The 12,604-nt window shown below is 43.1% G+C and overlaps 2 protein-coding genes across 7 annotated transcripts in view; one reads left to right on the top strand and one right to left on the bottom strand.

Annotated features, from left to right (window-relative positions):
* Positions 1 to 6,984, bottom strand: part of ORC4 (origin recognition complex subunit 4) — a 249,980-nt gene extending 242,996 nt beyond the window's left edge. For 2 of the 5 annotated variants that reach the window (XM_078681765.1, XM_078681769.1), the window contains exon 1: positions 6,823 to 6,984. The gene's annotated coding sequence lies outside the window, so the exon portion shown is untranslated. Of the gene's footprint in view, positions 1 to 6,705 lie in introns of all 5 variants that reach the window. The other 3 variants (XM_078681768.1, XM_078681767.1, XM_078681770.1) reach the window with 3 other exon arrangements.
* A 527-nt stretch (positions 6,985 to 7,511) lies between these two features.
* MBD5 (methyl-CpG binding domain protein 5) overlaps positions 7,512 to 12,604 on the top strand; it is a 501,160-nt gene continuing 496,067 nt past the window's right edge. For both annotated transcript variants that reach the window (XM_078681764.1, XM_078681763.1), the window contains exon 1: positions 7,512 to 7,686. The gene's annotated coding sequence lies outside the window, so the exon portion shown is untranslated. The remainder of the gene's footprint in view (positions 7,687 to 12,604) is intronic.

Raw genomic sequence — 12,604 nt, 5'->3', positions numbered from 1 at the left:
CCTACCATCCAAGGAACCCTCCCAGCCCCAAGTCAATTGACTTCTTCCAGAACCCCATATCTGTTTGCCAAGGGCAGGTTAAAAGTGTGTGGTCTCAGTTGAAGAGGTCCCTGTCCCAATGTTAATTGATTCTGGTACCAGTCGTTCTGTAAGTGTCTGGTGTCAGCCCTAGTTTGGGTCATAAAATTCGAGGTGTAGAACTATGCGAGCGGAAGAAGTCCAACTGTGGGTCCTGGTACTTGGGGAAATTGGTTCAAATGTAGTAGATGTTGTACAGAACGTGGGTTTCTAAAATTGATTATAACACAATTCCCATGAAGGTCTTTAGGCCTGTTGCCCACCCATCCTACCCTGCGAGTCAATTTAATTGCCATTTGAATAGGCATATTGGCATTGTCTGACAAGCCAGTGAAGACGTTTGTTTTTAAGCTCAAACTGGGTTTCCTTCTGACCCTCCTTTACATCCGGGACTCCTGCAAGGACAATAACATGGGATTGAGGATAGAAGATTAATTATTCCCCCCAGCACCTTGAGACCCTCCCGGGTGAGTAGCGCGCTACACAAATGCCTTGATTGATTGATTGATTATTGGCATGTCAACCCTAGCCCCATCCCCCAGACTCCGGGGCCCCTCCTTGGCTAAACTGCTTTTCAAAGAGCCCTCGGTTAATGGTGCCCTTTCTCCTAACTTAGGACCAGCAGCTGGGGTATTGATAGCCAGGCCGGGGTGGCAAAAGTCACCACACAAGATGCATTTGTCCTTTCCAAGGTCTCAATGATGCCAGAGGTTGTGGGGCCAACAGCATCAGTTCTGCTCTCTCTGGCCAGTAAAGTATTTGTAAGAGATTTTCCTTCATTAGTGGTACATGTGTTGGACAGTTTATCAATTCGAGCAAGCACTGGGACAAGTTCCTCTCTCACAATGTCTCTAATTTGACCTTGCAGAACTTCCATTAGGGGAGCCACCCAGGCTGGGAGTGACATGTCAGATTGCGAGTTGAGCACTTCAATCGGGACCTGGTCAATCACAGTTCCCATATTAACCGGTGTTCCGTTGTTAGACTTTTTACGCTTGACCCCCTACCTTTGGGAGCTGTTTGATTTTGCTGGTCTTGACTGCGCCCTTGTTGTCACCCCTCCTCCGTGTAATTACTTTAGGTATTGTACCTGTGCCCGCATCGGGAGCTTGTGGTGACAACACCAGAGAGCTTTCCTGAGCACTACAGCTGGTGGGCGAGACCGTGTCAGAACAGACTTGTCGAAGGTCAGGGGTTAGTGACAGCCGACGTTCTGTAAGTTCTATCTACGTAGCCACCACCCCAATGGCCCTCTGGAGCATCCTATCAGTGGATGTCTGTGGAAGGGGAGGGGGTATGGGCTGTGGTGGTGCATGATGGATTACGTTGGTGGTGCGCTCCCCCATTGTAAAGAGTTTTACTGGACACATAGCAAAAACAACCTGGTTCACTCGTTTGCCGACGGGTATTTTTAAGAAAAGGTAGAAGAAGTCAGAGAAATAAAAAAGGCCACTTAGAAGATTATTAAAATGGCACTTACAGATAGTCCTAGTGTTGTCCACTCAGGAGCGAAGGTTGGACCTGCCCAGAGAACTTCCGTGGTCTGAAAAATGGATGTCCCAAGACACATGCATAGGTGGTATCTGGATGGTAAAACCAAGGGACGGGAGCAGTGTACCTTAGGAGGAGGATTTGTGCGTATGCCCCTCAAGGGTTTTACAGTCAACATATGGCCATTTAGCCAGCATCCCTAAAATTCGCAGGGCCAGAATTGGTGGAAGATCCTTTTCTTATCTTGGAGCAATTGCCTAGAACAAACCCCCTCTGGAACTGTGCGTTATCCCTGAACTTTCGGTTTGCAGGAAGAGGCTAGAAACCTGGCTTTTCCAGCAAGAGACGTAAACATTCATTCTTTTAGTCTGCATTTGACCTTTCTCTCTAGTGCCGGCACACTCCGTGGAGTATGTGTGCGCTCTACAAATGACTTCATTTCAGTGTCAACCGTCATTATTTAGCTGGTGAACCTGCACAATTGCAGGCACAACCTGCACCTCTAAAGCTGTGTACCAGTCCCTCCCCATTGCCAGAAAGACCAGGAGTCAATCCAACTTCACAACCCAAGTGTGGAAAGCGCTAGCATGTAAAGTTTTGTATAATTGCTCTGAAGTCTAATTACCAGAGGGAACTCATAAAGCCAGCAACTGCAGAGCTGCCCCCGCCATGGGGTAAATCTTGACTGTGATACCCAATCCTAAGATTCCAGACACTACATTTTAATTATCATTGGGTGCTAGCTCACCACTACATCTTTTTCACTGAACTTAGTCATGAGCAATTTGCTCAACTTATTATGGGACTGTAGTTTATTTGGGATCGGTCCAAGCCAGCCACGGATAACTATAATTATGGGCTAGCAACTTAAAAAAAGCACACATCACCGGCTTTTCTTTTCCACTTGCATTTTCAATGGGTTCTTTTTGTGACTGATATTTGGGAGATTTTCTTTCGATTTAAAACGGTTTGCAATTTTAGGCTTTGTTGTGCACTAACTAGCACATCCGCTCTTTGATTGATGTTCTGGACACCAACCTTACACAATTGGATTTTTACCTTTCAGCCCTCTGCTACTCACCTGGTAACCACACTAACAGTGTATCTATTGACAATTAGCGTTATTATCTATCAGATTTGTCCTACAGGTGACATTTAAAACGTACACACTATTTGTCCTCTAATTTCTTTGCTGACTAAAACATACTGTAACGTTGAGGCGGATGGTTACTGTGCCCATGTACAATGTTTTGACTAGTTTTCTAACTTGTCAGGAACAGTGACATACCACATACAAAATCTAGATATTTCTGTAATTCAATCTATACTTGTAGTCTTTTAGGACGCTCCCAACAACACAGGTATCCTGCCCTTCTTATGGATACCACATTATCTTCGAGTTTCTCTGTAATCTGGATGTGCCTAGCCCTTTCCTCTACCGCCTCTTCAATATGTACTAGCGGGATTAGAGGGTCTTTATTTTGGCATGTCCTATTGACCATTAGCCACGATCTTAGTTAGCTATTGTCCAACATTTTAACTTGTTCAAAGTTTTTATTTTTCCTCAGGCATTCAATCTTCGATTACAATGTTTTACCCCAAGCTAGACAATTTCTCTTGGAAACTATTTACTCTGCCTTTAGTGACGGGGAACAAGCCATCGTACAATAAGTGTTTCCATAAACGTACAATATTCATACTATCGAATTACTTTATTGTTTGATTGACAAAAAACATTTCAATGACGGACATACAACAATAAAAACATGTCAGTCTGTTACTAAAATATTTACACATGTGGAACAATAGAGAAGAACATTAACTGAGTTTCTGTATCTTTGCTTACATTATTTCAGGCTCTGTTAACACCTTCAATGCTAAGGCAATTCCCGCTGGGTGCTGAACATGAAGGATCTCCATTGTTCATGACAAGGTCAGCTCGTCATAAGCACAGCTCCAGTGTACTGCATGACGAGCTGGCCTTGTCATTAGCATGGAAGTTTTAAAACCAAACCAGGGTACAGCCCTTTAATCCATTAATAGCGTCACATATGAGTAGCGGATATTAGAGGAATATGATATTTAACTATATATAATTGTTTAAAACCTAATCAGCGCCTGTTAATTCCATAGTCTCTCCAAGTTCATGCTGCTTAAATATGGACTGCAATTGAACCAGGAATATTCATACTAGTTTTTAGGTCTCGGCTAGTAACGCGCGAAGCGCGTTCTCGCCAGAGAACTATAGTCGGCGTCTCAGCCCATAACGAGCTGGAATGTGGAGACAAGACCAGGCCGCGCGCATCGCGTTGTCCCATAGGATAACGTTGTGCGCGGCCACTTCTTCTCTCCCCAGCATGGAGCGGATCGCATCGCGCGCCTCTCTGGAATGCAGGGGCAGTCTGCAGAGAGGCGCGCTGCGCTGCTAAAGAGGCTGACGTCGGAGAATGAGTGCGGGAGAGGCGGAGGCAGAGGAGGGCTGGACCCGGCAGGCTTCATTCGGGAAATGTATTTAAAGCAGCTTGCAAAACGCCCGCCCCCTGCAAACCTCCTCTGCAGAAGGTATACGAAGTAGGGAAGTGTCACAACACTGCCAATGTCACTCTTCCAGAAAAATGAATGAACAGAAATTAAGCAGGGTCGAGGGACCTTCTAAATGGCTTTAGAGGAACAGTGGCCGTGTTGTGCCTTACAATACAGAGACATGGCTGATCAAAAACACACCCCAAGCAAATCGTTCCAGTAGTGCTAATACTAATGACAAAAAGAAATGTGTTGCGGTGAGCAAGGTACTGATAACTGTGCCTGCAGGCCTTATCCCCACGTGTTCCAGCAGTCCTGCCTTTCCGAGCTGGCCACTTCTCCACATTAACCGGAGTCATTTGGAGAGCAGCGAACGCGCCATTAGAAGCACTTTTACAAGTGCGGATTCATCCACCAATTAGCTTAATGTGGCCGCTTTCTGCATATTTTCTAGCCGGGCCTGCACAAATCTCATTAATATTTCCCCAAGCGCTTTGACAGATTACCTTGTCACTATGCATCCCGGAGCCTTTTAAACAATACGGGTAAACTACTGTTTGCGAGGTTAATGACAATTATCCTTTAATTACTGCATAAGTCACTCCGTCCACTTTATCTCGCAGGGCGCTGCTCTGTGTATCTGCCACAGTGACAATGGAAATGAATCTTGGACGGGTTTATTCATCGGCCGCCGCAGCCACCTTGTGAATTACAACGGAACAAATTGCTGCTTGTCATCATCGCGCACGCACACAGTTTATGATAAAACAGGGCCAGCCCACTTCCATCCTCTAAGTAATGAACCTCTTTTTGAAAGGCACACACGGACACCACCACTAACATACACACACGGACACCACCACTGCCGTGCACACATGGACACCACCACTGCCATGCACACACGGACACCACCACTGCCATGCACACACGGAAACCACCACTGCCATGCACACACGGAAACCACCACTGCCATGCACACAAGGAAACCACCACTGCCATGCGCACACAGACACCACCACTGCCATGCACACACGGACACCACCACTGCAATACACACAAAAGAAAGTTAATGCAAAGCATTGTCATTTACAATGCCAGTAACTCAAACTTTAATGCTGCGAGACCTATTGCATTGGAAATGCTTGTTATGCTATTGGGAGGGCCACTGTTTTTCAATGAATCAGTGATGTAACTAGTATTTTGTGATCTTTTGAATAGAGCATTTTTTAAATGGTTTCTGAAACATCCACTGTACACCAGATTAACTACTAACTTTTGGTTAAGGAGTAGCATTCTTCCTGTCATAAATCGCTTCAATGCCTCGTCATGAGTAGTGATATATATATTTATTTATTTTTACCAATCAATACATGATGTGATGGGGATCCAGGTTGATCCCAGTGAAATAAGCTGAACTTGATCCTGGTGTGACTTGCCAACACTGGGACACATTCTGCAGCACAGACACGTTGCCAGATTTGTGTTCAGAATAGCACCCTGCAGGCGGTGAGGGGACTTTCTTATTTTCGTTTCCACCTGAGCCCAAAACAAAGGCCTCATTTAGAAGGCCAGCAGCCCGCCGTTAGTTTGAGTATACTCATGGCTGGGAATACCTGGAACCTAACACCTAGATGGTACACAGATTGTTATAACTTCACACGTACTTAAGAGAAACTGTGATTTGGAGGTGGATTTTTTACTTCAACACCTATATGTAAAACATATACATGTACAGTAAGAATGTCAGATACATCAATCTAGATGAGTAAATACACTAATAACGATTTAAATAACACTCATTTTTTTTCTTTTATAGAGCTACTCATCCCAATTACACACCCATTATGCGGAGGTAATCAATCTTGAAAGTGTGTAAATCAATGTATGAGAAATGTTGCATAAAACAATGAGGGCTACAAGGTGTAGGAGTCACATATCGTTCGTATTGGCAGGCAATATATATTAAGAGCGCATGGTGTGGGATACCAAAATTAGGTTTGAAAACATAACCAAGCGGTTGGAGTGGTCTACTAATAAGACTTTATTACCCTACATAGGAATACAACGGACCTTTACCAGTAACGAATTATTAAACTTGCAAATTTGCATTAAGTGCCCCACTTTCTTGCACTTATTACTTTTCTTCCCTTGAGCAGGACATTAAGAAAACAGCTGACCTGCGTAGAGGATCCACACCTGTAGCATGGCAAAGTGCGAGCTGACAATATTCTTTTTTCATCAACAGTAATGAAAAAGCAAATTTTTGTATCACTAATGGAGCCCACCAAGGCACATCCAGCAGCACAATTTGATCACCAACTGTCAGATGGATGGAGACCAGATCCAGAACCGGAATCAGTAATACCTACACGCGACAATAAGATACGCTCAGGATCACTACAACAACCTGGTGAGAAAGTGCCAGTAATATAATAAAATGGGAAGTTCTTTACAGTAATTTTCCATACCCTTCAACTCACCCTCCTCTAAACGATATTTACCCTCCTAAAAAGCATCGTGCCTCCCGCCATAAATGTTAAAAAGTGTTAACTTCTTTGAAAACCTGCATCGCCCAACAAAAAGGTTTTCTCTTTTCGTTTTAACGAGACCAACCTCTTAAACATCTGACCGCATCCTCATCCAAGAACCTCCAAGTTGACAGGCATGTTCCGACCTCAGCAGACAATTGATACCAAATGTTACAAGGCTAGGCGAGTTTCTGGTAATTACCTGAATTGTAGAGAATAATCATAACCTGTACTGAACTTCACTAAAGCCAGTTATTTGGGAAGGAATTCCGCTACTCTTCCTTACTAGTACAAAAGGCAATCTTCTCTCTCGTATTTACAGCGCGCAGCTTAGTAGCATGAGGCAAAAATATATAAGTACTTCAACCAAATCAGATCGGTGGACGCATATTACACCAGTTGCGTGAAATGTGTAGCGACCGTGGATTCGTTTTAAGTTTTTTGCCGTGTGATTTGCTGGGTGAATTCGCCCTCGTTATTCATTGGGTCGTGACATTGGATCCTGTGCCGCGGCTTTCGATAGGTCGGCGAGGCGCTTGCTAGTAGCTTATTAGCTGCGAGACCAGGAAAGTACACATGCCCTAGGCGCAGTTATTTAGCTGCTGCACTACCCCAACATTCCGCCAGATGACGGGCTGCCTTACGCTCCTCCGAATAAGTCTGCATACCCATTTACATGAATTAAGGGTCCATGGCTTAATCAGTCAAAAAAATCGGCCAACCACGTGACTCAAACCGTTGCAGGAAAATAAAATACACTAGTTCCCACGGCGTTCTCAATCTGACTATCTCCGCCCCTTGGCAGCTTCTTTGGCACCATCCGCTCCCGAGAGCCACCCAGCCTGCATCCATGTTACGAGGACGTCATCTCCTGCGACCCCCCTTGCCCCTCCCTCCTGCTGTTCCTGAGCACCGCGGCTCCCCCCGGGCCCAGGCCCCAGCCTGAGCTGCTTCTGCAAACTGCTCCTTGCTGTACAGGGCTCAGCCTGTCCTCCGCGGCTTACACTTGGACCAGCCCTGTCCGCCCTCCACTATTCCACCTCGGCCCTGACCCGCTACGGCTGCGGTAAGTGCCCATCTGTCGAGAGGTACTATCCTGCCCTCCGCACTCTTCATTTCACAGGGCTTGATAACGCTTTCATCCCCACCCACAGCTCCGCGAGGGTGGGGCCATGTCTTGCCCTACTCTGGACTGCCCCTCCACACCCACCACTGCGCAGGGCTGGAGTCTCCTCGCACCTGCAGCTGCGCGGGGGCGGGCCTGGGCTAACCCGTACCCACCCCCAACTCGGAATGGGGCTTGAATGACAGTGATTTGAGCCCATGGAAAGGTCAGCTTAGAATCGCGCAGGGCCTGACAGCAACGTTCATACATTATGAAGTGTAGCTATACTCTGCTAGTGTGGCTTGACATGCATATTGCCAAAACCTTATTGTCTAAAGTATTTTTAAATATATTCGATGCATCATCTTCCATTTTACTTTGAGAGATAAAGGGGATCGACTTAATGTTGTATCTGTTCTGTATGGTTTTGGACGATTTTCTGAACTGCGTATTCTCGAGGCTTCTTGCTTGCGCATAGGATTCACTGTTTTGTGGTATGGCATGTTGCTGAGCGTTTTGCGGCTTTTATGCCACTTGAGCCTTATAGTTAGAGTGATTTGCAAATGTTCAACGCCTAGCTCTTGAAAGTTTGTGATTTTCATTTAAAACTGTCTGAAGTAGTCTCCTCTTGTTGCTCTGTGTTTGATGCAGTGAATAACAGCGGGCACCATAAGTAGTTTCATCTTATTGATATCCGTGTTGCGTCACTTGCATGTCTGCTCTTGGGGCTGATGTCTCCCTGTCACTCTTTCGCCTTTTTCTTTAAACCACGTCATTCTCTCGCTGATTCCTGCGAAACGAGATGATTATTTGAAGTGAATTCATGCATGTATTTACCGGTTTCATTCTGTACTATATGTTTTAAATCCAGGATGTAAAAACAGATGTCTTTCTCAAATGTGTTTGAAAAATATAAACATCCTCTAGTTGTATGAAATAAATATATTTGTCGTTCCCACAGGTACTATTAAATCTGTCTTTCCCATAGGTACATTGAATTGGAGAACGTTTTAGGCTAAAGCCTCTTGTAGTCCACACTAAAAATGTACAGTGGGCTTAGAGCCCATGCTTTACCGTTGGTTGACTTTTCTGTTACTCTTATTGGCTTGCTTCTTATCTGGCAGTTCACTCTCTGATGGTTGCCCCTCTCCGAGAGTATAGCCGCTTTACCATTGTTTTGACTGGCTGTCTTATCCTTCCACTGTGAACCTTTAGGAAACCAATTTTTTATTCTTCTTTTATGCCAGTACCTTAAATGGGGTTTTACTGTCCTTTACGGAGTACTGGCACTTTTTAAATTTGAGAAGGAGAGTACATTTCTGACAGAATATGACTAAAGAACAGACTTTAAGGGTTGCTTTTGTCTTATATCCTACATTCCATATATTGCACAAAAGCTCATGCCTTGGTACACAAAGGCTTTTATGACCATGGGGAGGGGACAGCTGCTACACAGCTGGTGCTTCAGGTAGAACCTGTAAGTAGCATGACTGAAAAGGAGATGTCTCTTCTCCTCAAAGCCCATAAATATCACCTTGGGCTACTGAAGCGGACCAAATTACTTGATCCTCTTTAATTTCTGAGTCCTGTGGAAAGCAAATTAGACATCTGCAATCATTTTCTTTTACACGTCCTTATTAATTCTGTTCCGAGCTGCCTGAGTGTAAAATTTGAACATAACATAAACATAACGTGTATTTGTAAAGTGCACTTCCACCCAAGGATATCTTGGTGCTGAATAACAGATGTTTATGCATAACAATGAAGATTAAAAGTACCGAATTCAGTGTGAACTTTTGAGGTACTTTTAATACTTTTCCTTTTGCTTCCAGCATTTTAAAATGTTTTTTAGCTTTTACTTTTTTTTATTTTTTTAAACACTGCATTACAGACGAGTAGCATCACTGTCACTCATTTTATTTACTAAAGGATTTCCTGGCATTTGATTTTCTGGTTTTGGATTGCCTAACGAGTTTTATAAATCCTCCATAGATTTACTTGTACCACTTCTTGTGGATATATTTATTGAAATGTATGTCAAGGGCTCGCCTCTCAAACGTAGCAGGAAGTTATGATTTGTAGCCCTCCTCAAACAGGGAAGAGTCCAGCAGAACAACATTTGTATAGTTCCTTGTCTTTTATTAACGTAGACCATAAGATCCTAGTGAAAAGTTTATCTGGGCACCTTGCCTGGGTCATAGTAACCCTGGTGATGTAAGAGAAAATAGGTGAACACATTAAGCATTAATCTGTCATGTTCTTATACAGTTTTCCCCAACTGCTGTAAACCTACTTTTCTAGGGAACTAATACGTTCTTCTCTTCAATAAGCTTCAAAATTGAGTTATGTAGTTACAGAAGTGTTAGCAAATGCATAATGTCCAGACCAACATACAGGCTGGCTTTCGTTTCACACCCAACAGGCAGACTCCACGGTCTGTACTTTTGTACTTGGGTGCCATAGTCTCAGTAGTCTTTGGCTTTATAGAGTACGTTTTTACAATTTGATTTGTCTTCAAAATTGAGTGAGGCATTTCCTGTGTTGGATGAAACACGTTTCTTTGGTTTAGACCTAGTAGAATTCTATATCTGGTACATCAAGCCTCCAGAGCATAGGGCCGAGGGGTCATCTCTGCTGTATACTCCTGCCAATAAAGTAAGTGCATGCATTAATCTGCACCCTTGTCAGTGTTTGTTTCTATAATAGAGATATCACCTCAAGTATAAAAGGTCCTAATCCCAACCTTCAGAGCCTCGTCAGAAAAAAAGTCTTTGGAGAGTCAAATACTTTTTCAGCATCTAAAAATGCTGCTGCTGTTTAGATCTTGGGGGTCAGCTGCTGGTGTAATGCCGCACATAGTGTGTATAGATTAGTTGATGTTGACCAACTTTGAAATCGCTTGATCTTGGCTTTAATACTTGTACTCAGTGGCATCAATCTGCTAGTGATTAATTTAGCCTGTATTTTATTATCAAAATTCAATAGATACTGCAGTCTGTATGACTGACATTTAGTTGCATCCTTACTTGTCTTGGGAAACTTGCCCTCCTTGTGATAGTGCCAGATAGTGTTTTCCCTGCTGTTTCACCGTCACCATGTTTTCTAGTAAGAACATTTTTCCCTAAATGTCATCTCTCAATTAACTGCATCTCTGAATTCATAGATCTTCACATTTATTTCAAATAGCAGTTTCTCACCTTTTCGCTACATTAGATAGTGGGTCAGTTTTTTTTAATTTGTGACACTCCTGTAATTCAAGAAGACTGAGTATGTCTTTAATGATACCTGATTGTTTGGATATTGTTATTCCTCCTGTATAGACTTTTAAAGCCCCTCAAAGGGTGGCACATCTATATATGGCACACCTATTAAGTTCAAAGAATTTGATTACTGTGCAGATTTCTATATTGAATGGAGTGTCCAGTTAGGTCATGGCTGGGACCTTTTATGTGGGTTAGTTAAATTAGGTAGTATCAGGGAGTGTACGGGATGGGCTTTCAGATCCATATAACTGTCCTTTGATGCAAGCCAATAATCTGTTAGTGATTACGCATTATAGATGATGGACTAGTATGAAGATGTTCTCTCTGACCCATTCCATATTCTCCAGGCATCCTCAAGTTGCGATTAAGTATCTGCAGCAGAGTGTTCCTGGCCTGAGTTTGACGGCCGACTCTGGTCTAGTAGAGTGTCTAATTGCGGGTTTGTAGTTAAATTCATATTTATTCCCCAAAATGTCAGCCTCTGACTTGCAAATTGTATCCAGAGTTGGGCCGAATAGACAGTGACCATATCTATGTGTGTAACAAACTGCCCTAGTATGTGCTTGTGGAACTATATGTACCTTCTATCTATATATCTACTTTCTGTATCCATGTGTTTCTTCTTTAATCCAAAGTGTAAGAATTTTTGGATGAGTATACACATTCCACTAGAATAAGAGCTAATCTAGGCAAAGGATACTTCGTAGGCCCACTTTGTAGCAATGTGGGTTAAGTGCTTAGGGTCTAGGTGAGTTTCCTGGAGCATTGCCAGGTCCACTCTGTCTTTCAAAACATTAATCGTATGCCTTTTGTCAAGTGTTCTGACCCCTTATGCTCCAGGATAGAAATATGATTTGTCCCTTGTTAGTCATCAGCTCTTCCTCGTGGCATGAATGTGGGAAGTGTACAGATTACAGACTGAAACTTTGTTAGTGTGAATTGTTAAATTCAATTTCCTAACTTTATTCCTTTAATTAACTGTTACAATTCTCCTACAGTCTGATGACCCCTCCCCATCTATCAGTGAAAGTAGTCCTTTGAACAAAACAAGAATACCGTCTGCATTACCCCAAGAACTTTACATTTGCTTAGGATTGCAAGCTTCGTTGGTATTCCAGTTCCATGCATCAATTTTCCAGTTCCATGCATCAATTTTTCAATTCCTCATAAGTTCTTTGTCTTATGAATGTATCGTTTTCATTTTGTAAGATCATAATATTTCACATTGCCAGGTCAAATCTGTCATTTCACTTTCCTCTGCATACTTGTTTTTCATTTGTGTTTTTTTGTCGAAGTTGTCGAGTAACTTGTTCTTACTTTGTATTTCCTCCTACACAATTTTGATTGCGCCATTTACTTCCATGAAGAGTTTTATTTTCCATCAGTCTATACCTACATTTCAGATGGATATTGCATAGATGAGGTCACTGCGGCAGATACCTCAAACCTGGGAGGCAAGGTCCCCGGTCCTGATGGGATCCCTGTGGACCTTTTTAAAACAAACCTAGCTCTATGGGGTATGCTTTTAACTCCGGTTCTTCATGTGAAAGTGTTTTTTTTTAAGCAACTTTGTACGAATCTATTATTGTACCAATTTTTAAAAAGGTAGACCGGTT

Source organism: Lissotriton helveticus, chromosome 3_1, assembly GCF_964261635.1.
Source record: "Lissotriton helveticus chromosome 3_1, aLisHel1.1, whole genome shotgun sequence".
In the NCBI taxonomy this organism is placed as follows: domain Eukaryota; kingdom Metazoa; phylum Chordata; class Amphibia; order Caudata; family Salamandridae; genus Lissotriton; species Lissotriton helveticus.
This window is presented reverse-complemented; position numbering and strand designations above follow the sequence as displayed.